This window comes from Callorhinus ursinus, unplaced genomic scaffold, assembly GCF_003265705.2.
Source record: "Callorhinus ursinus isolate GAN/ISIS: 27379988/994484 unplaced genomic scaffold, GSC_fseal_2.0 scaffold4, whole genome shotgun sequence".
In the NCBI taxonomy this organism is placed as follows: domain Eukaryota; kingdom Metazoa; phylum Chordata; class Mammalia; order Carnivora; family Otariidae; genus Callorhinus; species Callorhinus ursinus.
Window position 1 is genome coordinate 58,914,112 of NW_027397066.1, and position 21,358 is coordinate 58,935,469.

General features: G+C 39.2%; 2 long non-coding RNA genes across 3 annotated transcripts in view; both read right to left on the bottom strand.

Moving 5' to 3' along the window:
* LOC112835639 (uncharacterized) overlaps window positions 1–4,910 on the bottom strand; it is a 51,819-nt gene extending 46,909 nt beyond the window's left edge. For both annotated transcript variants that reach the window (XR_003211276.2, XR_003211274.2), the window contains exon 1: window positions 4,844–4,910. This is a non-coding gene — a long non-coding RNA (uncharacterized lncRNA). The remainder of the gene's footprint in view (window positions 1–4,843) is intronic.
* Window positions 4,911–5,642: 732 nt separating this feature from the next.
* Window positions 5,643–21,358, bottom strand: part of LOC112835640 (uncharacterized) — a 37,250-nt gene continuing 21,534 nt past the window's right edge. The window contains exons 2-3 of the long non-coding RNA XR_003211277.2: window positions 19,837–19,917; window positions 5,643–5,708 (exon numbers count right to left, since the gene is read on the bottom strand). This is a non-coding gene — a long non-coding RNA (uncharacterized lncRNA). The remainder of the gene's footprint in view (window positions 5,709–19,836; window positions 19,918–21,358) is intronic.

Below are 21,358 nucleotides of genomic sequence, written 5' to 3' on the forward strand. Positions count from 1 at the left end.
GTGTAACTTCTGGTGCTCTGCCCCTCCCTTGCCTTAGTTCTCTGTTATAGTACACAAAGTACTGTAACAGAGAGCCTGCAATTCTGGGATCTGTTTAACACTTGCTCAAGAGTTTACAGCACTTACACATTTTCCCCAAAGGACCTGACTTCTTCACAGTCCCTGCAGTTAGTTGTGAGGTTTGGAGATTTTCGGCTACAAATTTAAACATCTAAGTGTGGTCTGCCTTTAGAAAACACTGGACTGAGTGACACACCCTTGATTCCTTTTTATGATTCTACTCAATATGTTGAGAAACCTCCTACCCTCCCCAGTCAAGTCTTTCCATTTGTAACAGAGCCAGCCAGCGCTCAACTGTATTCCAGACTAAAAGGAACGGAGTTAATAGACCTGGGAGCCTCTTGGATACTGAAATCAGGAATGGGTCTAATTCCACTGTACTTTCTTGTGTTTGTAATCTAAAGTATTTCTATTAGTTACTTTTATTTTGATATAGTTGGAAATATGCTTCAACTACAAAAGAAGAAAGAATGATATTTCATACTTTCATTTAATAATTGAATTCTGATACAGGGAAATTAAACTATAAGTGAGAAAAACAAAATCACTTAAAGTCCTGAATGATATACTACTTCTTCACATCTCTTTCTGAACCTCATTCTGATCAAATCAATACTATGTTGCCTATTAATACCAAGGATACCATTGCTTTGGATAAAACAATGCCCGAATCTACAGCACACTCCCAGAAGAGAAAAATGGCACCTAGGAGCACACATAAACGGACATATAAACCCATCCTACACTAAGGCTCTAGGTATGAAAACATAAGTTGGGAGGGAGAGGAGGAGTATGGGAAGAAAGGGTTGCATGTGGCTGCAAAGCTCATTTTTTGCCATTTTACTTTTGGCATGAGTGTGTGTACAGGGGGGAGGGCTCATGTTTGTGCGTTGTTAGAGTGTTGTTACGAGGTAGTCTGCAATGAAATATAACCCCCATGTATTTTCTTTTTAGAGATGGCTTTTAGTTCTGCGAATTCTTTTTAAAGTTCATTACTCTTAGCTTTGGATTATTCATTCATCATAGCATCAAGCACTATAACCAGATCACTGACTTATTTTATCTACAGCACTGAGGTGGGGGTGGAGATAGGGCATGGGGAGTGGGGGTAATTTTTATTTGGAAGGAGAGGTAGAGGCTCTGGAGGGCAGGATCTGGTCTGCCAGAGAGCAGTGACAAAGCTGTAGATGCAAGGAATTGGGGTGGGGGGGACACCAAAAGGCTTGTGAAGGTAGAAACGTGAGAAAAAGAAAAATTGTTTAACAATTGTGACTTTGCAGTTTTGCCTCGTGAATTCACAATAATATGTCCAGGTTAGTACAAAGATGACCAAACTTCTCCCTATTGATTCATCCAGGTTTTCCCAGTCGTGCGAGGTCCCCAACTGGAAAAAGAAAGGGGTTCACTTTAAAAAGTTGTGAAAGAGAGGTGTATACGTTTCTACACCCCCTCACACACATGAGTGTTTGAGCCAGTTTCCCCTTCATTTTTAATTACCAGTATATTAAAAATTGGGATTTATATATATTTATCTTTTATAATTATCATGCAATATATCAAGAAATGCACAGAAAAAATTGATGGCTCAGAGGAAGAGAAATCAGACAGCTAGTACAGAGTTATCTGCATGATGGGATTAATTACAAGGAGGCTTTTGATATAAAGTAAAAGGCTGCAAAAAAAAATATGTCCTACACTGAGAAGTACATACCTTTAAAGTTAAAAGGATGATTTAACCACCAATTCTTATATATCTTACCCCTCAATAGCTTTTGGATCCCTGCCGGTCACTCTAGCTGCCTTGTCCCTACCCATATATCTGTCACCTGGAATATTATTATAAACCAACTTGGAAGTTATCCTCAGCTGTTCTTTTTCCCCTCACACATTCCAAATCCACTACAACAGGGTATCTTGGTTCACTTTCAAAGTTTAATCATGTGCACTGTTACCCTCCTGGCCTGGGCCACCATCTTCAGCCACTTGAATGACTGCAGTGACCTCTTCACTGGTATCCTTAAGCTCACGCATGTCTACTCTTGGTGCACTCCCAGTAAGGTTCTTTCAAAATATACCAGAGCAGGACTCTCCTCTGTTTAAATCCATCATTAGCTCCCCTCTCTCAGAGTTAATGTCCAAGTTCCTGGAAATGAGTCAGGAGGTTTTGCATGCTGTGTCTTTTGTTCTTTCTCTGGTCACATTTTTGACGGTGTTTTCCCCCTTGCTCACTCACTCCAGCCACACAGGGCTCCTTACTCTTCCTTAAACAACTAGCCACCACACTTCCATTGTACGACTATCTATTCTGCCTGGAATTCTCTTCCACCAGGTATCTGCTTGGCTAAATCCCTCACTTCCTTGAGATCTTTGCTCACACCTTCCCTTCCCCATGAGGACAACTTCCTCAAGCTGGCTCCTTTGTCCTTTCAACAAATCCCTCTCTGTTTTTAAGCACTTCCTTACTTTCTCGTGTAAGCAGTTATTCCAGTCTCCCTCCATACTTTTTCTTGAGCTGCTCTCAAGCCTTCCTTAAAGTGCCGCGCACCTGTGTGATTCGCTGTGTGGATCTTGTTGACCATAAAGGATGACATGGGAGAGGAGATGCCCAGCATTTACCCCTCCACTGACATCAGCTCAAGGCAGCAGCCGCGTGTCACAACACTTCATCCAGAATTCCAGATACCCACAGCACCCACATAAACTTCTTAAGATTTCATTACATTCTGGATTCCATTTGTTGTCGTAAATGTTTTATTAAATTAATTTAACAATAAGCACATTCACTCGTGTCCTCTTAATACTGCGTGGTCCCCTGTCATCATGGATCATATCCTTTCACATTTGAAGCCCCAGATTTGGGTATAGTTTCCAGCACTTATTGGGTGTTTGATAAATATTTGATCTGGAAAAGGAAGGAAGGGCCATTTTATCCATTCTATCAACAGTTCAGATAAAAACATATGGAATGATATACTCTGCAGAAATCCTGTGGCCAGTGCCTGGCAAGTTGCAGGTATATTGCAAGAGTAGCCAAAGTAAAAGCTAAAGAGTTTTCTGCAATCTGCTAGTTCTGAGATATAAGCAGCAGGATTTTTTGTGTGTGGTTTATTGTATTTTCAATATTCCCGTTGACAACATAATAAACTGGTTAAAAAAATTACGAGAAGGCATATTTGATGTTACTCCTGTTCAATCTCAAATTTTGGAGTTTCAAGAAAATTATTTTAAAGTGTAAGCTAAATTGAATTTTCCCCTTTGAATCAGTACAAAGTAAATGATTGTCAAGAAATCATGTGTAAATACTAAATGAAAACCACAAAACCAATTGATGAATTCTGAGCAGGAAGTACAAAATCCAAGAATTATGCTTACTGTGTTTATATTAAGTCAATGATTGATGAAACACTGATGCACTTTTATACAAACTAAAACAATGTTACAAATAAATTAATGTCTAGACTGGCTTTGGAAAATAGCTACACTTCTAACTGTAAGAATAAAGCAAAGTTTAGGATTGTAATTAACTCTGGAAGCAGAGGAACAGAATAGTGGAGGAACGTAGATATATTTGATAATAGCGATAAAGCTCTAGATCTGATGCTCATGGTGCGCAATCATGAGTGTGTGTTTTGATTATGGTTTTCGTTATGCTTTAAACTTTATATCTTTGGTGTTTTTGTTTTGCATGTATCAATTATTACATACATAATAAAATAGTACGTAGTCAACATTTTGAAATCCACTGATCTAGTATACTAAGCCTTTGGTTTTCTCATATGTCAAATGGGGATAATAACCCTCATAAAATTGTCTTTAAAATTCAATGAAATAATATATAAAAATCTGCAACATATTGCCTGGCATATATGCATATATTATTAACTCTATAGGTATATAAGTGACGATTTATGCTAAACTTTGTTCAAATTTTTAGTTTTTAAAAGTGCAGTTTAGTTTTTGGTAAGTTTCAAAATATCATCTATAATAAATATTGCATTTGAATCCATCTTGAATTGTTTTAGGCATATATCTACTTGATGAAAGTGACTATCTTAATTACACATTTATCTTCGAAAATAAGCACTGAACAGCCTTCTCTAAAATGTGGGAAGAATATCAAAATATGCCCTCCATCTAGTGTTACTGCTGTCCTGATGGCTAGCTGCAAAAGTCCTTGCCACAGATTAACTGACAATAGGATCTTAACAATTCACGTAAAACATTAAGCTGGAAATTTTGGGCATAAGATGAGTCACATATGATTATGAATTGTGATTTATCCACACTACAATTAGACTGTCTAATTTTACCTTCTTACTTACAAGACAGATGCATGAAAGACTTTGCTAGAGTAAGTTCTACAATTCTTTTTTTAAAGATTTTATTTATTTATCAGAGAGAAAGAGACAGAGGCAGGCAGAGGGAGAAGCAGGCTCCTTGCTCAGCAAGGAGCTCGATGTGGGACTCGATCCCAGGAACCTGGGATCATGACCTGAGCCGAAGGCAGACACTTAACCAACTGAGCCACCCAGGAGTCCCAAGTTCTACAATTCTGTCTTATTTCTACATCTCTTCCTGAGATAAAAATCAAATATGTGTGGAAAATCAAATATGGGTGGACACAATCAAAACAAGTCTCTCTCATTTACTTTGAAAAGTCTGTGAATTCACTCAAAATGTACTTATCTATATTTTGGCTAACTATATACTCAGATAAATATGCTAAAAATTAAATTAAATTAATAAAGAAATAAATAAGGGAAAAATATACATATACTCAGACCATCCAGTTGAATTCCAGGCTGCACTCTTTCAAGCAATGTTGGGTTGTCCACCCTTCTGACCACCTCTCCCTCTGCAAAAACAAACATGGAGAGAGACGATGGACTCTGAAAAACAAACTGAGGGTTCTAGAGGGGAGGGGGTTGGGGGGATGGGTTAGCCTGGTGATGGGTATTAAAGAGGGCACGTTCTGCGTGGAGCACTGGGTGTTATGCACAAACAATGAATCATGGAACACTATATCAAAAACTAATGATGTAATGTATGGTGATTAATATAACAATAAAAAATTAAAATAATTAATTAATTAATTAATTAAAAAAACATGGAAGATATCCCACCATTTAGAGCTGATTTTTGAGGCTCAATTCAGAATCAGCTGAGAAAAATCAGCACAGATATGTTTAGATCTTTCCATTGAAGACGAAATTAATTATTGTCATCATCCCATGCTACTGTGAGTCAAAGCAGTGATGGTAATGAAAGGCACTATTACGTCCTTACCATGTTCCAGGCAAAATGTTCAGCACTTTACATATGATCTCATTTAATTCTTACAAAAACCTTCATGAAGGAAGTATGATTACCTGGAAGTGACTTACCCAAGCTACACTGCTATTACGTTCGACTTGAATATCAAACCTCCAGCTCTAGCACTAAGACTCTTAACTGCTAATATTACCATATGGTGGTTCTTATATGCTCAGTTCCACCATATTAATTCTTTTACCATCTATTCAAATATTATGAATCAGTTGCAATCAATGGCCAAGCATTTCTTCTAGCATTACGTTACCTAGCCTGGAAAGAAGTTTTCATTGTCTGAAAGGAAATTTTTGAGGCTCCATTTGAAGACTTCAAAGATTCTGAGATAAGAGAAAGAAATAATGAATCAGTCATGATATGACAAAACCTTTAATCTGACAGGATCTTTCCTGACAGAATCTTTGAGACTGTACAATCTGTAGTTTTGCTCTGTGTTCCAGGTAGAAGAAGAGGAGGAAAGGGTTCTGAAACTGTTTTGTAAGTACTCAGGTAAAGCCAAGAAATGAGTAGTTGTTAACTAACCAATTTATAAAAGAGAGAAAAGGTAAAGATTAGAGATTTTTCTCAGCCCAGCATGCTAGGCCATGTACTATTTGAAGGGTTCAACATTAATAGGATGATTTATTTACCTCTTTTATTGAGACTACTCTTGAAGAAAAATGTCTAGACACATTTAACAGCTTTCTTGCCCATTTAAAACCTATGAAGCTTGCTTTTCTCTCTTCTAGCCAAATGCACAACTGATTATTAAATGGACCATCCGCACTTTGGATTATTATCACCACGGATTTTTGCTGCAGTGTCTTCTTGACAACCTGATTCATTTTCAATGAGTGCAGAGCTGAGAAGGCAATGGATGTGGGGCCACCTGGTGACGGAGGAAGAAAAGTCCTGGAAACTGAACACCGGGATTAGAATTTTGGTTTCCATTTCTAAATCATTAATTTTCAACAAATACCTTTTGCAAAAGGGTATCCTATGGCAATAGCTGATTTTTGCTAATGAAGGGATGGTTACCAGTATCACCATATACTCAGTTACAGTACTGACTTGTTTCTATGCGCCAGCCACTGCCATAAGCCTTCGGCACATACTATATCATTTAATGCTCAGAGAGATCCTATGAAGTAAGGGCCATCATATCTCCATTTTACAGATGAGGCAACTGAGATTTAGAAGAAATAAGTAATTCATTTAATTTCATGAGGAGAGCAAGTGTGATCTTAGGAAGCCTCAAAATATTCTGCTTGAAAATGTGGAAAGCAATGTCGCTCTATATGAAAGTACAAAATTACATGAAAATATTAAGAAGTAAATCAACATATTTAAACTTTTGTAACATTTTAAAGCTTCAAATTTTCTTTATTTATTTGACAGAGAGAGAGAGCACAAGCAGGGGAAGAGGGAGAAACAGACTCCCCACTCAGCAGGGAGCCTGACTCAGGGCTCAATCCCAGGAGCCTGAGATCATGACCTGAGCCGAAGGCACCCGCTTAACCAACTGAGCCACCCAGGTGCCCCTCAAGGTGCATCTTATTAGTGTATTTTGGATTAGAGACTCTGTTTTTACAAAAACACAAATTAATAGGAAAACGTTAAAATGTAGAAAGAACCATAAGAGATGATAATATGAATAAACTCAATAGTATAGAAATTTAAAAAGCATAAATATATTATGTTCCCCATACTCATAACCCTATGATCTTATTTTTTGCCTTTATCTACGTTAAGTTAAAAGAGGGTATGTGTGTATATGTGTGTGTTTGTGTATGTGTGCATGTGTGTGTGTGAAAACAAAAAGCAGATATTTTCTAGCTAAAATTAATACTAAATACCTTTGGATTCTATTTTCAGTGTGCCGAAATTATTAGTGAATCATGTGCTCTATTTCTATATTTCTATAGAAATTCCTTCAGGGATTTCAGGTGATATCTTCAAAAGTAAAGTCATTACTTTTCCCCTATGTTGTTATCTGTATTTCCCATCCCCAATGATGGCAGTAGACATGAAGTTCCACTGCCCAGATTCCCCTTCAAGGAAGAACTTGCTGTTTCAGCTCCAGACACTTGCCTTGACCAAAGTCACACACTTCCTGGGGAACACTGCATCCAGTGGCTCAATGAGGGTGTAAAGGTGGGTCATTTCAGCTCTAGGTGGGACGACAGTATTTGCTCTGGGGCTTACCATGCTGGGTTGTCTAAGTTTATATAGGGTTTTCATTGCAATGCAATTGTTTTCTTCTGCCCAATCCTGTTCCCTCCCCCTTCTTTTCATAGCTTTTGATTGATTAAATGTCTTTTTTTATTTTTATTTTTTAGGTTGCAAAATTTGTCCCAGTACAAATTGGTTTTTTTTATTATGCTATGTTAATCACCATACATTACATCATTAGTTTTTGATGTAGTGTTCCATGATTCATTGTTTGCGTATAACACCCAGTGCTCCATTCAGTACGTGCCCTCTTTTTTTTTTTAAGATTTTATTTATTTGATAGAGAGAGAGGGAACACAAGCAGGGGGAGCGGGAGAGGGAGAAACAGGCTTCCCGCCGAGCAGGGAGCCCGATGCGGGGCTCGATCCCAGGACCCTGGGATCATGACCTGAGCAGAAGGCAGACGCTCACTGACTGAGCCACCCAGGCGCCCCGTCAATACGTGCCCTCTTTAATACCCATCACCAGGCTAACCCATCCCCCCACCCCCTCCCCTCTAGAACCCTCAGTTTGTTTCTCAGAGTCCATCGTCTCTCATGGTTCGTGTCCCCCACCGATTTCCCTCCCTTCATTTCTCCCTTCCTGCTATCTTCCTTTTCTTTTTAACAGATAATGTATTATTTATTTCAGAGGTATAGGTCTGTGATTCAACAGTCTTGCACAATTCACAACACTCACCATAGCACATACCCTCCCCAAGTCTATCACCCAGCCACCCCATCCCTCCCACTCCCCACCACTCCAGCAACCCTCAGTTTGTTTCCTGAGATCAAGAATGCCTCATATCAGTGAGGTCATATGATACATGTCTTTCTCTGATTGACTTATTTCGTTCAGCATAATACCCTCCAGTTCCATCCACATCCTTGCAAATGGCAAGATTTCATTCCTTTTGATGGCTGCATGATATTCCATTGTATATATATACCAGTTCTTCTTTATCCATTCATCTGTCAATGGACATCTTGGCTCTTTCCATATTTTGGCTATTGTGGACATTGCTGCTATAAACATTGGGGTGCATGTACCCCTTCGGATCACTACATTTGTATCTCTGGGGTAAATACCCAGTAGTGCAATTGCTGGGTCATAGAGCAGCTCTATTTTCAACTTTTTGAGGAACCTCCATACTGTTTTCCAGAGTGGCTGCACCAGCTTGCATTCCCACCAACAGTGTAGGAGGGTTCCCCTTTCTCCGCATCCCCGCCAACATCTGTCGTTTCCTGACTTGTTAATTTTGGCCATTCTGACGGGTGTGAGGTGGTATCTCATGGACGTTTTCATTTGGATTTCCCTGATGCCAAGCGATGTTGAGCACTTTTTCATGTGTCTGTGGGCCATTTGGATGTCTTCTTTGGAAAAATGTCTGTTCATGTCTTTTGCCCATTTCTTGATTGGATCATTTATTCTTTGGGTGTTGAGTTTGATAAGTTCTGTATAGATTTTGGATACTAGCCCTTTATCTGATCCGTCATTTGCAAATATCTTCTCCCGTTCTGTCGGTTATCTTTTGGTTTTGTTGACTGCTTCTTTTGCTGTGCAAAAGCTTTTTATCTTGATGAAGTCCCAATAGTTCATTTTTGCCCTTGCTTCCCTTGCCTTTGGTGATGTTTCTAGGAAGAATTTGCTGCGGCTGAGGTCAAAGAGGTTGCTGCCTGTGTTCTCCTTTAGGATTTTGATGGACTTCTGTCTCACGTTTAGGTCTTTCAACCATCTGGAGTCTATTTTTGTGTGTGGTGTAAAGAAATGGTCCAGTATCATTCTTCTGTATGTGGCTGTCCAATTTTCCCAACACCATTTGTTGAAGAGACTGTCTTTTTTCCATTGGACATTCTTGCCTGCTTTGTCAAAGATGAGTTGACCATAGAGTTGAGGGTCCATTTCTGGGCTCTCTATTCTGTTCCATTGATCGATGTGTCTGTTTTTGTGCCAGTACCATACAGTCTTGATGATGACAGCTTTGTAATAGAGCTTAAAGTCCGGAATTGTGATGCCACTGGCTTTGCTTTTCTTTTTCAACATTCCTCTGGCTATTCGGGGTCTTTTCTGGTTCCATACAAATTTTAGGATTATTTGTTCCATTTCTTTGAAAAAAGTGGATGGTATTTTGATAAGGATTGCATTAAATGTGTAGATTGCTCTAGGTAACACTGACATCTTCACAGTATTTGTTCTTCTAATCCATGAGCATGGAACGTTTTTCCATTTCTTTGTGTCTTCCTCAATTTCTTTCATGAGTATTTTATAGTTTTCTGAGTACAGATCCTTTGCCTCTTTGGTTAGATTTATTCCTAGGTATCTTATGGTTTTGGGTGCAATTGTGAATGGGATCGACTCCTTAATTTCTCTTTCATCTCTCTTGTTGGTGTATAGGAATGCCACTGATTTCTGTGCATTGATTTTATATCCTGCCACTTTACTGGATTCCTCTATGAGTTCTAGCGGTTTTGGGGTGGAGTCTTTTGGGTTTTCCACATACAGTATCATATCATCTGCAAAGAGTAAGAGTTTGACTTCCTCTTTGCCAATTTGGATTTCTTTGATTTCTTTTTGTTATCTGATTGCTGTGACTAGGACTTCTAATACTCTGTTGAATAGCAGTGGTGATAGTGGACATCCCTGCCATGTTCCTGACCTTAGGGGAAAAGCTCTCAGTTTTTCCCCATTGAGAATGATATTCGCTGTTGGTTTTTCATAGATGGCTTTTATGATATTGAGGTATGTACCCTCTATCCCTATACTCTAAAGAGTTTTGATCAAGAGAGGATGCTGTACTTTGTCAAATGCTTTTTCTGCATCTATTGAGAGGATCATATGACTCTTGTTCTTTCTTTTGTTAATGTATTGTATCACGTTGATTGATTTGCGGATGTTGAACCAACCTTGCAGCCCAGGGATAAATCCCACTTGGTCGTGGTGAATAATCCTTTTGATGTACTGTTGGATCCTATTGGCTAGTATTTTGGTGAGAATTTTGGCATCTATGTTCATCAAGGATATTGGTCTGTAATTCTCCTTTTGGATGGGGTCTTTGTCTGGTTTTGGGATCAAGGTAATGGTGGCCTCATAAAATGAGTTTGGAAGTTTCCCTTCCATTTCTATTTTTGGGAACAGTTTCAGAAGAATAGGTATTAATTCTTCTTTAAATGTTTGATAGAATTCCCCTGGGAAGCCATCTGGCCCTGGGCTTTTCTTTGTTGGGAGATTTTTGATGACTGCTTCAATTTCCTTAGGGGTTATAGGTCTGTTCAGGTTTTCTATTTCTTCCTGATTCAGTTTTGGTAGTTGATACATCTCTAGGAATGCACCCATATCTTCCAGGTTATCTAATTTGCTGGCATAGAGTTGCTCATAATATGTTCTTATAATTGTTTGTATTTCTTGGGTGTTGGTTGTGATCTGTCCTCTTTCATTCATGATTTTGTTGATTTGGGTCATTTCTCTTTTCTTTTTGATAAGTCTGGTCAGCGGTTTATCAATTTTGTTAATTCTTTCAAAGAACCAGCTCCTAGTCTCGTTGATCTGTTCTACTGTTCTTTTGGTTCCTGTTTCATTGATTTCTGCTCTGATCTTTATTATTTCTCTTCTCCTGCTGGGTTTAGGCTTTATTTGCTGTTCTTTCTCCAGCTCCTTTAGGTGTAGGGTTAGGTTGTGTATTTGAGACCTTTCTTGTTTCTTGAGAAAGGCTTGTATTGCTATATACTTTCCTCTTAGGACCGCCGTTGCTGCATCCCAATGATTTTGAACAGTTGTGTTTTTGTTTTCATTTGTTTCCATGAATTTTTTTAATTCTTCTTTAATTTCCTGGTTGACCCATTCATTCTTTAGTAGGATGCTCTTTAGCCTCCATGTATTTGAGTTCTTTCCGACTTTCCTCTTGCGATTGAGTTCTACTTTCAAAGCATTGTGGTCTGAAAATATGCAGGGAATGATCCCAATCTTTTGATACCGGTTGAGACCTGATTTGTGACCTAGGATGTGATCCATTCTGGAGAATGTTCCATGGGCACTAGAGAAGAATGTGTATTCTGTTGCTTTGGGATGGAATGTTCTGAATACATCTGTGAAGTACATTTGGTCCAGTATGTCATTTAAAGTCTTTATTTCCTTGTTGATCTTTTGCTTAGATGATCTGTCCATTTCAGTCAGGGGGGTGTTAAAGTCCCCCACTATTATTGTATTGTTGTTGATGTGTTTCTTTGCTTTTGTTATTAACTGCCTTATATAATTGGCTCCTCCCATGTTAGGGGCATAGATATTTACAATTGTTAGATCTTCTTGTTGGATAGACTCTTTAAGTAGGATATAGTGTCCTTCCTCATCTCTTATTATAGTCTTTGGTTTAAAATCTAATTTGTCTGTTATAAGGATTGCCACCTCAGCTTTCTTTTCGTGTCCATTAGCATGGTAAATGGTTTTCTACCCCCTAACTTTCAATCTGGGGCCGTCTTTGGGTCTAAAATGAATCTCTTGAAGACAACATATCAATGGGTCTTGTTTTTTTATCCAATCTGATAGAGAGTCTGTGTCTTTTGATTGGGGCATTTAGCCCATTTACATTCAGGGTAACTATTGAAAGATAGGAATTTAGTGCCATTGTATTGCCTGTAAGATGACTCTTACTGTATATTGTCTGTGTTCCTTTCTGGTCTATGTTACTTCTAGGCTGTCTCTTTGCTTAGAGGACCCCTTTCAATATTTCTTGTAGGGCTGGTTTCGTGTTTGCAAATTCCTTTAGTTTTTGTTTGTCCTGGAAGATTTTTGCCTCTCCTTCTATTTTCAATGACAGTCTAGCTGGATATAGTATTCTTGGCTGCATATTTTTCTCATTTAGTGCTCTGAATATATCATGCCAGTCCTTTCTGGCCTGCCAGGTCTCTGTAGATAGGTCTGTTGCCAATCTAATGTTTCTACCATTGTAGGTTACAGATCTCTTGTTCCAAGCTGCTTGCAAGATTTTCTCTTTGTCTCTGAGACTTGTAAGTTTTACTATTAGATGTCGGGTGTTGACCTATTTTTATTGATTTTGAGGGGGTTCTCTGTGCCTCCTGGATTTTGATGCCTGTTTCCTTCCCCACATTAGGGAAGTTCTCTGCTATAATTTGCTCCAATATACCTTCTGCCCCCCTCTCTCTTTCTTCTTCTTCTGGGATCCCAATTATTCTAATATTGTTTCATCTTATGGTATCACTTATCTCTCGAATTCTGCCCTCATGATCCAGTAGTTGTATATCTCTCTTTTTCTCAGCTTCTTTATTTTCCATCATTTGGCCTTCTATATCACTAATTCTCTCTTCTGCCTCATTTATCCTATCAGTTAGAGTCTCCCTTTTTTATTGCACTTCATTAATAGCCCTTTTTGATTTCAACTCGGTTAGATTTTAGTTCTTTTATTTCTCCAAAGAGGGTTTCTCTAATATTTTCCATGCTTTTTTCAAGCCCAGCTAGTATCTTTAAAATCGTCATTCTGAACTCTAGTTCCAACATCGTACTAATGTCCATATTGATTAAGTCACTGGCAGTTGGTACTGCCTCTTGTTCTTTTTTTTTTGAGGTGATTTTTTCCATCTTGTCATTTTGTCCAGATGACAATAGATGAATGAGAGAACAAAATGCTAACAGGGTAACAACGACCCCAGAAATATATAAACTAAACAAATCAGAAGAGACCTGAAACCAGGGGAAATGAAAGGGAAAGAAAGAAAAAAGAAAAAGATGGAAAAAAAAGAATATGATTAAATACGTTCAGGCTGGTGCATAGATCAGTGCTACACTCTAGATTTTGGGCATATTTTGGTCTGTTGGAAGAAACTGCCTCCCAAAATTTTAAAGAAAGAAAAGCTTACATATGTATAAAAATAAGGGTAAATACGATGAAAGGATGGAATATGACTGTAAGGATGAAAATTATGGAAGTTTTTTGAAAAAAGAAAGATTAATTAATAAAAAGAAAGGGAGAGAATGTGATCAGGCAGGAGACTAGAACAAAGCCATACACTAGAGATTTAGGGTATATTTTGGTCTTTTTAGAAGAAACTATATCCCAAAATTTTAAAGAGAGAACAACTCATATATATGCCAAAAATAAGGTTAACTACTATGAAGGGATAGAATACAGCTCTAAAAATTGAAAATAAAAAAGATTTTTTTTAAAAAGGGATTGACAAGATATTGGTTAAAAAAGGGAAAAAGAAAAATTCAAAAAATAGAAAATTAAAAATGTTAACTCTGAAAGACTAAAGAATCATGGTAAAAAAGCCATGAATTCTATGTGCAGTTTTCCCTTAGCTCTGGAGCTGTGTCGTTCTCATTGAGGATCGGTAAACCCGGTCTTGGCTGGCTGTTCTTGCTGATCTTCTGGGGGAGGGGCCTGTTGCCATGGTTCCCAAATGTCTTTGCCGGAGGTGGAATTGCCCCGCCCTTGCCAGGTCTGGGCAAAGTAATCCGCTGGGGTTTGCTCTCGGGAGCTTTTGTTCCCTGTAAGCTTTTCGTTCGGCTTTGGAGGACGAGAGTGAAAATGGCGGCCTCCCAATCTCCGCCCCGGAGGAGCTGAGAACTCGGGGCCCCGCTCCTCAGTGCGCCCCCAGAGAAAAGCAGTCACTCCCATCTCCCCAGTCTCCGGCATCATTCCATGCTCACCCGGCCTGTGACCGAGCGTTTCTATCTCTGGCACCCGACCCCGTGTGGAGTCTCCAAACCCAGCAGATCCCCCCAGTGCGCTCCCGCGCCGCTCCTCCCCGGGGAGGAAGGGGAGTCTCCCTGGATCTGCCGCTTGTTGGGTCCCTGCTGGAGGAGCAGTAGCCCGACTGGGCCGCGGATCACAGTTTAAGGCCACCCCGAGCTGAGAGCCTGTGCCTTGGCTCCATTTCTGCAGCCGGCTTCCCCGCTCCGATACCTGGGAGCTCTGCCGCACTCAGGCACCCCCGGTCTTTCTGTGACCCCAAGGGTCCTGAGACCATATTGTCCCGCGAGGGTTCCATCCCCCGCTTAGCCACTGGAGCGACGTCCCTCAGCGGAGCCGACTTCTAAAAGTTCCGATTTTTGTGCCCCGCTGCTCTATCACTTGCCATTAGCGGCTGACGGAGGTCCCCTCCCCCGCCATCTATCCTTCCGAATATCGCCTCGGACCCACCTCTCCGCACGTCCTACCTTCCAGAAAGTGGTCGCTTTTCTGTTCAGAGAGTTGCTGCTATTCTTTTCTTCGATCTCCTGTTGAGTTCGTAGGTGTTCAGAATGGTTTGATCCCTATCCAGCTGAATTCCTGGGACCAGATGAAATCCAGGTCTCCTACTCCTCCACCATCTTGCTCCTCCCCCCCATAAAATGTATTTAAATTCAAAATCATTTCACAATCTGCTTCCTGTGTGTGTGTGTGTGTGTGTGTGTGTGTGGTAAAAAAACACATGACATGAAATCTATCACCTTAGCCATGTTTAAGTGGACAGCACAATAATGTTAACTATATGCACACTGTTGTACACCAGATCTCTAGAACATCAGTATCTGCTTCTTGAGAAGCCAATTGGCTTCTCAATGATCTAAATCCTCTTCAGTTGTTTTGGAGTGCTGCTCTCATTTCTCAGTCATACCCCAGAAGGTTTGCAATATGAAATTGCAATGGTGAAAAACATGGCAGACAACATATAATGCAGAATGTTTGCAATGATCACATCCCTTTCTGTGGCATCAGTGAGAATTTCCCATACAGCTTGAAGATTGGAGTTTTTCTTTTCCTAGCCCTCTTGAGAAGTAGATAGGAACTGGAAGGCTTTGTCCCGGGAAGCTCTAAGCAGACTGCTGAAGGTATTTTTTTTTTTTATTGGAGAGAGGCCAAAAGTAACGTGTCAGGTATCTAACAAAGTTTTTGACTTAAATCTTTCCTGAAGTCTTGAGCATGATATTTAGAGTTTTAGAGTAAATTGTATTTACTCAAAATTGATGTCACATCAAAACTCCATGCTCTGGTATCTGTATCTGTAAAATGGGGAGTTTAGGCTATTATAATCATTTCAATTTCAGTGTGGTAATTTAAAGATGGTGGAAAATTTTTTGCTACTCCTTCCGTTGAGAGGAGGAATCAAATTCCCCTTCTCTTGATTCTGAGTTGATATTAGTGACTTGCTTAATAAATAGGTTGTGGCACAAGAGATGTGGCATGAATTTCGAGCTAAATCAGACAAAGCCTGAGGCTGCCCCTTGATCTCTAGGGCCATTCTCCGTGGAAGCCTCTGCGCAGACCAACATTTTTCTTGGGACCAGACTAGTGTTTTTCTGAGCAGCAGGGTTGGAGGGAGGAATTACAAAAGGGCAGGAGGAAACTTTTGAGGGTAATGGATATATTCATTATCTTTACTCTGATGATGGTTTCAGGGACGTATACATATATCAAAGTTCATCAGATTATAAATTTTAAATATGTAAAGTTATTATAGGGAAATTATGCCCTAATAAAGCTGTAAAATGAAAGCGAGACATTGGTGAGCTCAGAGAATTTCCCTAGGAACCAGAAAGCTGGATCCAGCAGATCCATAGCGGAAAAAAAAAAAAAAAAAAAAAAAAAAGTCACCTGAATTTCACAGTAGAATTAGGTTGACAAAGGTAACACAGCTGTCCCTCACTGGACGGGGACAGCACAGATTGCATCATTGACCTCTGGACTCCTGGAAAGTGGTTACTTTTACGAGAGTGATTGCTTTTGGTACTGCCTCTGACAAGGGAGGCATCTGCCCCCACCAATTGCCAGGTTAATTTAGCTCTTCCAGGTGAGTTTCATCACAGACTATCTTGTTTGTAGGTATACTGAATCCTACTGGGACTGCTTAGATAAGCCCAGGAGCATCTATTTAAATTCATAAAAACCTCATCGAGGAAGCAAAAGTGGTTTTCTTCTAAGCTTCAATAGCTCTGTACCTGGCATTATCACCTCACAAGCTAACCATGAAACCCTGGCTTCAAAGAAAGCTAAACAGTTCATCAAAAGGCATGGCAGTTAAATATTTGTCAGCCTGAATTGACCAAAAAAAATATGGAACCCCACAGTTAGTCACATTTTTTTCAGGACTTTTTGCACTATGACAATCTGAAAAACGCTCTGATAATAAGTAGAATAATGGTACTGGCCAAAGTTTTTTAATAGATGTCCTTAGACCATTGATTCCCAACAAAACAATCCTTGCTTCCTTTATACATATCAAGTATCCTTTTTATCCAGAAAATACACCTTGACTCTAGCACAGAGCTTCTCCTCTAATTTGTCCTTCTATTTCCCAGGTACTTGGGTTTCCCCTAAATAAAAGCTGTTTAAATCCAACTCATGGGGTTTTCTATAATGATGCCTAGGAGAGAAAAAGAGTATGCTTTATTTTCTTTTTTCCCTATCTCTTATCTTCTATTGAGATAAGTAATTCTCACTGGTCTACTGTGGCACTAATATGCCAGGACTTTAAAGAAAATAGTAATATTCCTGGCTAATACCCTTTCTTCCTGCCCTGTTAGTCACATGACCAGAGTTACCAGCTCCATCGTAGTCTCTCTTAAAACAGAGAGAGACTATTCTCTTAGCTCATTTATTTGTTCATTCATGTATGGGCCCAAGATCATCATCAGGTAGCTGGACTAAACATGCTGACTGATTCAATCAGGTTATCTTTGACGTGAGCATATGCCTGGCTTCTTTTCTACACTGTTACTACTCAGATAAACTTTAGCAAGTTATTAAACTTCTTTGAGCACCAATTTCCTCATTGATGAGATGAGGATACCAACTACTTTGTGGCATTATCATCAATAGTTAGTAAGATGTAAACTATATGACACAAATTAGACATGCAATAAAAGTGGGTAAATTTATTTATTTATTTATTTTTAAAGATTTTTATTTATTTATTTGACAGAGAAAGATAGTGAGAGCAGGAACACAAGCAGGGGGAGTGGGAGAAGGAGAAGCAGACCTCCCACCGAGCAGGGAGCCCGATGCGGGGCTCCATCCCAGGACCCTGGGATCATGACCTGAGCTGAAGGCAGTCGCTTAACAGACTGAGCCACCCAGGCGCCCCAAAAGTGGGTCAATTTATACCAAATTGTATAGTCAGAGGATTTGCTCTGCTACATTTATGTAAATTTCATTTCCTTATTCAAATGATTAATTCATCAATTGTATTTTTCTCCCTCCTTCCACTGACAGCCCAGGAAGTCTAGGCTTGCTATGTACAACCACTGGTTGATGGATAGTCGAAAGTCAGCCTCGGGAACAAGTACCTAAACCGTGAAGCACTAATACTGAGGACTTGAGAAAAAAAATCCCAAACTAAGAGACTAAAATATATAAATCCTCCCTGGAATTGGTTCTCTTCTGTGTTTTGAAAACAAAGGTGTATAAGGTGTAAAAATTACCATAGAAAATTTTAAACTTTCTAAGTCAAAATGTGATTGGTAAAATAAAAAGCTTTCTAGAAAAGTTTACACTTGCACGTTAAGAAAAAAGGGAAGGCAGAAGAAAGGCAGGAAGGGAGGGAGCAAGGAAGGAAGGAAGAAGAGAGAATGAAGAAAACATGTATATTTCCCAACTGCCAAAATGGTAGAGAGAAAAGAATCCATCCTCGGAGCATATGAAGAAACATCTTTTTAAAAGTTAAATAAATAAAACACGGTGTTGACAAAACATTTCCATTTAAATAAAATAATGACAACCTATGGTACATAGTAAATAATTTTGACCAACCAACAGTGACACTGAGTACAATGTCAAGTGAATCTTTGCTATTTTGCTTTTCAAATATAATAAAGCTATAACAGGGATGCTTCTCTAGCACAAAAGTCTCATGGTCCAAGCTATAATTGAGTAAAAATGGAAGGCAGGCTAAGCAGAGTACCAGCACAGATGAGAGCAGCGGCAGAGCACTCTAATATAACATCACTGAGTCTAAAATAAGAATGTTCTACCAAATCGTTATATTATCCTCTTAATATCTTTTCTTTATAATTTGTCTATATTTAACATTTGGCTAATCTATGCACTACCTATATACATGTATATTATATTATATTTGAACTAAATTACATTTGAAAGTAGTCTTTTATACGACTATTTAAAAGCTTAAATCATCTTGGGCGCCTGGGTGGCTCAGGTCATGATCCTGGAGTCCCTGGATCGAGTCCCGCATCGGGCTTCCTCCCCCTTCTCGTGTGCTCGTTCTCTCTCTCTCTCTCTCTTTCTCTCTGTCTCAAATAAATAAAATCTTTAAAAAAAAAAAAGCTTAAAGCATCTTACATGTTCTCATAATTCTGTGTCAGACGAAGTGGTATATTTTTACCCTGCTTTAGAAATTCAAGACACTGAGCACAGTGGTTCCTTTTCAGCCCCCCAGAGTACTCACAGCTCTTGCCTTAGTTAGGGTCTTCCTTCGAGCAGTCACTTAGATACAGATTCAAGTGTAAATAGTTTATTTTGAAAGTGATCCCTATAACCATGGGAGGAATAGGGAGAGAGTAGTGAAGGAAAGAGAAAGCACTCAGTCAGGTGTTAGTTATCAAACAAGTTATTGCTATGGATTAACTGGAGCTTCACTGGAACCGTGTGGAACACGTTCATCGGGGTTATCCCACCTGAGGGGCGAGGGAGCTGGGAGATGTACGCTACCCTAGTAAGTCATTAGTTGGAGGCTGTTTTCAGGGACACTCATTTCCAGTATTTCCAGCCCATGGTTTAGTGGACTCTGGTGGCCAGAGAAAACCTCTGAAGATTAAGTACAGTGAGGGATGCAGTAGTGAAGATGGGAAGATTGGGGGGAAGGCGGGGGGGACCCATCAGCATGGCTAAAGCTCTGACTTTATTTATTTGAAGCTTCATTAGTATGTTCACTAAGAAATTTTGGGAAACCATGGAGGAATTATCCTTTACTTTTTATATCATTCATTGTTCTCATCCCTAAAAGCAATTAAAAACAATGGATTAAGAAAGCATAAGGGAACTTCTTTGTTGTGTTTCTTTTTTTTTTTTTCAGAGAAATTAATACTCTTCGGTTTACTGTTTTGCTCTACATTGTCAGTTACCAAAAAAGCAAAACTGCTATTGCCATTCTTTTCTATCACCAAAGGGGCAAAGACATGAAAGAAACCTTTTAAGGAGCAGGGAAAAAAGGCTTAGTGCAATTCCATCAGGTGATTGAGCTGACTTCTGAAAGCTCCTTATTAGTTGCATGAGAAATGAAGAATTTTAATTGAGAAAAATCAACTCACCTCCTCAAAACTATCTAGAAACTTCTGCATCCACTTCCACTGCAGAGCCAGGCAGAGGTCTCTTCATGAATAAGCTTCACGCTAAAATAATGAGATTTTTGAGATGAATTATTTCTCTGGTTTTAGGTAATCCTTTGCCATGGTCCTGTGGGGTTCCCTGGTGAACTGAAATGATCCCAGGGATTTCTTCACAATTTTCCAGAAGCCACGGGCACCTCGCTTACACTGCCAAAGGCCACTGGACCCAGTCCTCACAGTGAAAGGAATTCCCAGGTTATGTGGAGTCAAATTGCTAGGGGTCAGCCAACACGCACCTGGAGTTGCTTCAATCACACTAGTTCCAATTCAAATTTAATTGTTATTTCAGAAACTTTCTACTGTTTCTCTAATTATTTTAACTCTGCAGAATGGAGGTTAGCCAGCTCTCCAAACTGTGTTTTGGAGTTTGCTTATGTGAAATAAATGAAGCCTTCGCTCTAGAATTCAGAAGTAAAGGGTCTCAATAGCTAAAACAAAACAGACATCTGTAGCATGTTACCTTTCATAAGGACAGAGATTTTTTTTTCTTGCTCTTTTGTTTACCATAAATACCCAGCACTTAGACTTTCTACATATGCAGAAGCAAAATAACAAAGCGTTTTTAAAAGCGTATACATGATTTCTCAATTTTTATAGTGTGAACTATCCTGAATCTTTTTTAATTCTTTGATATATTTGGGATGGAAAGGAGTGGAATGTGTCCTCATGTACTGGCACTGAAGCACTGCACTCATACTTGGCCCAATGGAAGCAGCGGAAACAGTAAGGGGATAGGGACTGTTTCATCAAAGGGCACAGCTCTGTTAGATACCCTTTAAAATCCAATACAATGATCCTGAAGACTGTGGAAAATGTTTTAATTTTAAGAAAGAGCTTGCTGCAAATAGAGACCTAATTTTTGGCCAGCCCTTGACATCAATTTCCTTTTTTAAAAAAAGTGATTCTCACTGACAATTTTGAATACCTTTCTATATAAAGACTAATATTTGTAGTTTTTAAAATTAGCATAGAACCTCCATATGGCATTTTTTTTCTTCTATTTGATTTTGCAGAATCCTATGTGACATCATAACACTATTTGTAGGAGGTAAGCTAGGATCTCATCAATAAAGAAATCAGCTTCAGAAAAAATTAATAGTAATATATGACTATTTCACAGGGATATCTTATATATAGAAGAATTAATGCAATTAAAAGAAAAAGAGCAAGTGCAGAAACCACAGGCTAAAAATACAATATTATTGGGACACCTGGGTGGCTCAGTGGGTTAAGCATCTGCCTTCAGCTCAGGTCATGATCCCAGGGTCCTGGGATTGAGTCCCATATTGAGTCTGTTTCTCCCTCTGCCTGCCGCTCCCCCTACTTGTGTACGCCCTCTCTCTCTCTCTGTTTCTGGCAAATAAATAAATAAAATCTTTAAAAAAGTATTGTATTTGTTATAGAGCAGGATCTCAGGAGGGTCTAGGATGCGTCATGGGGTCTT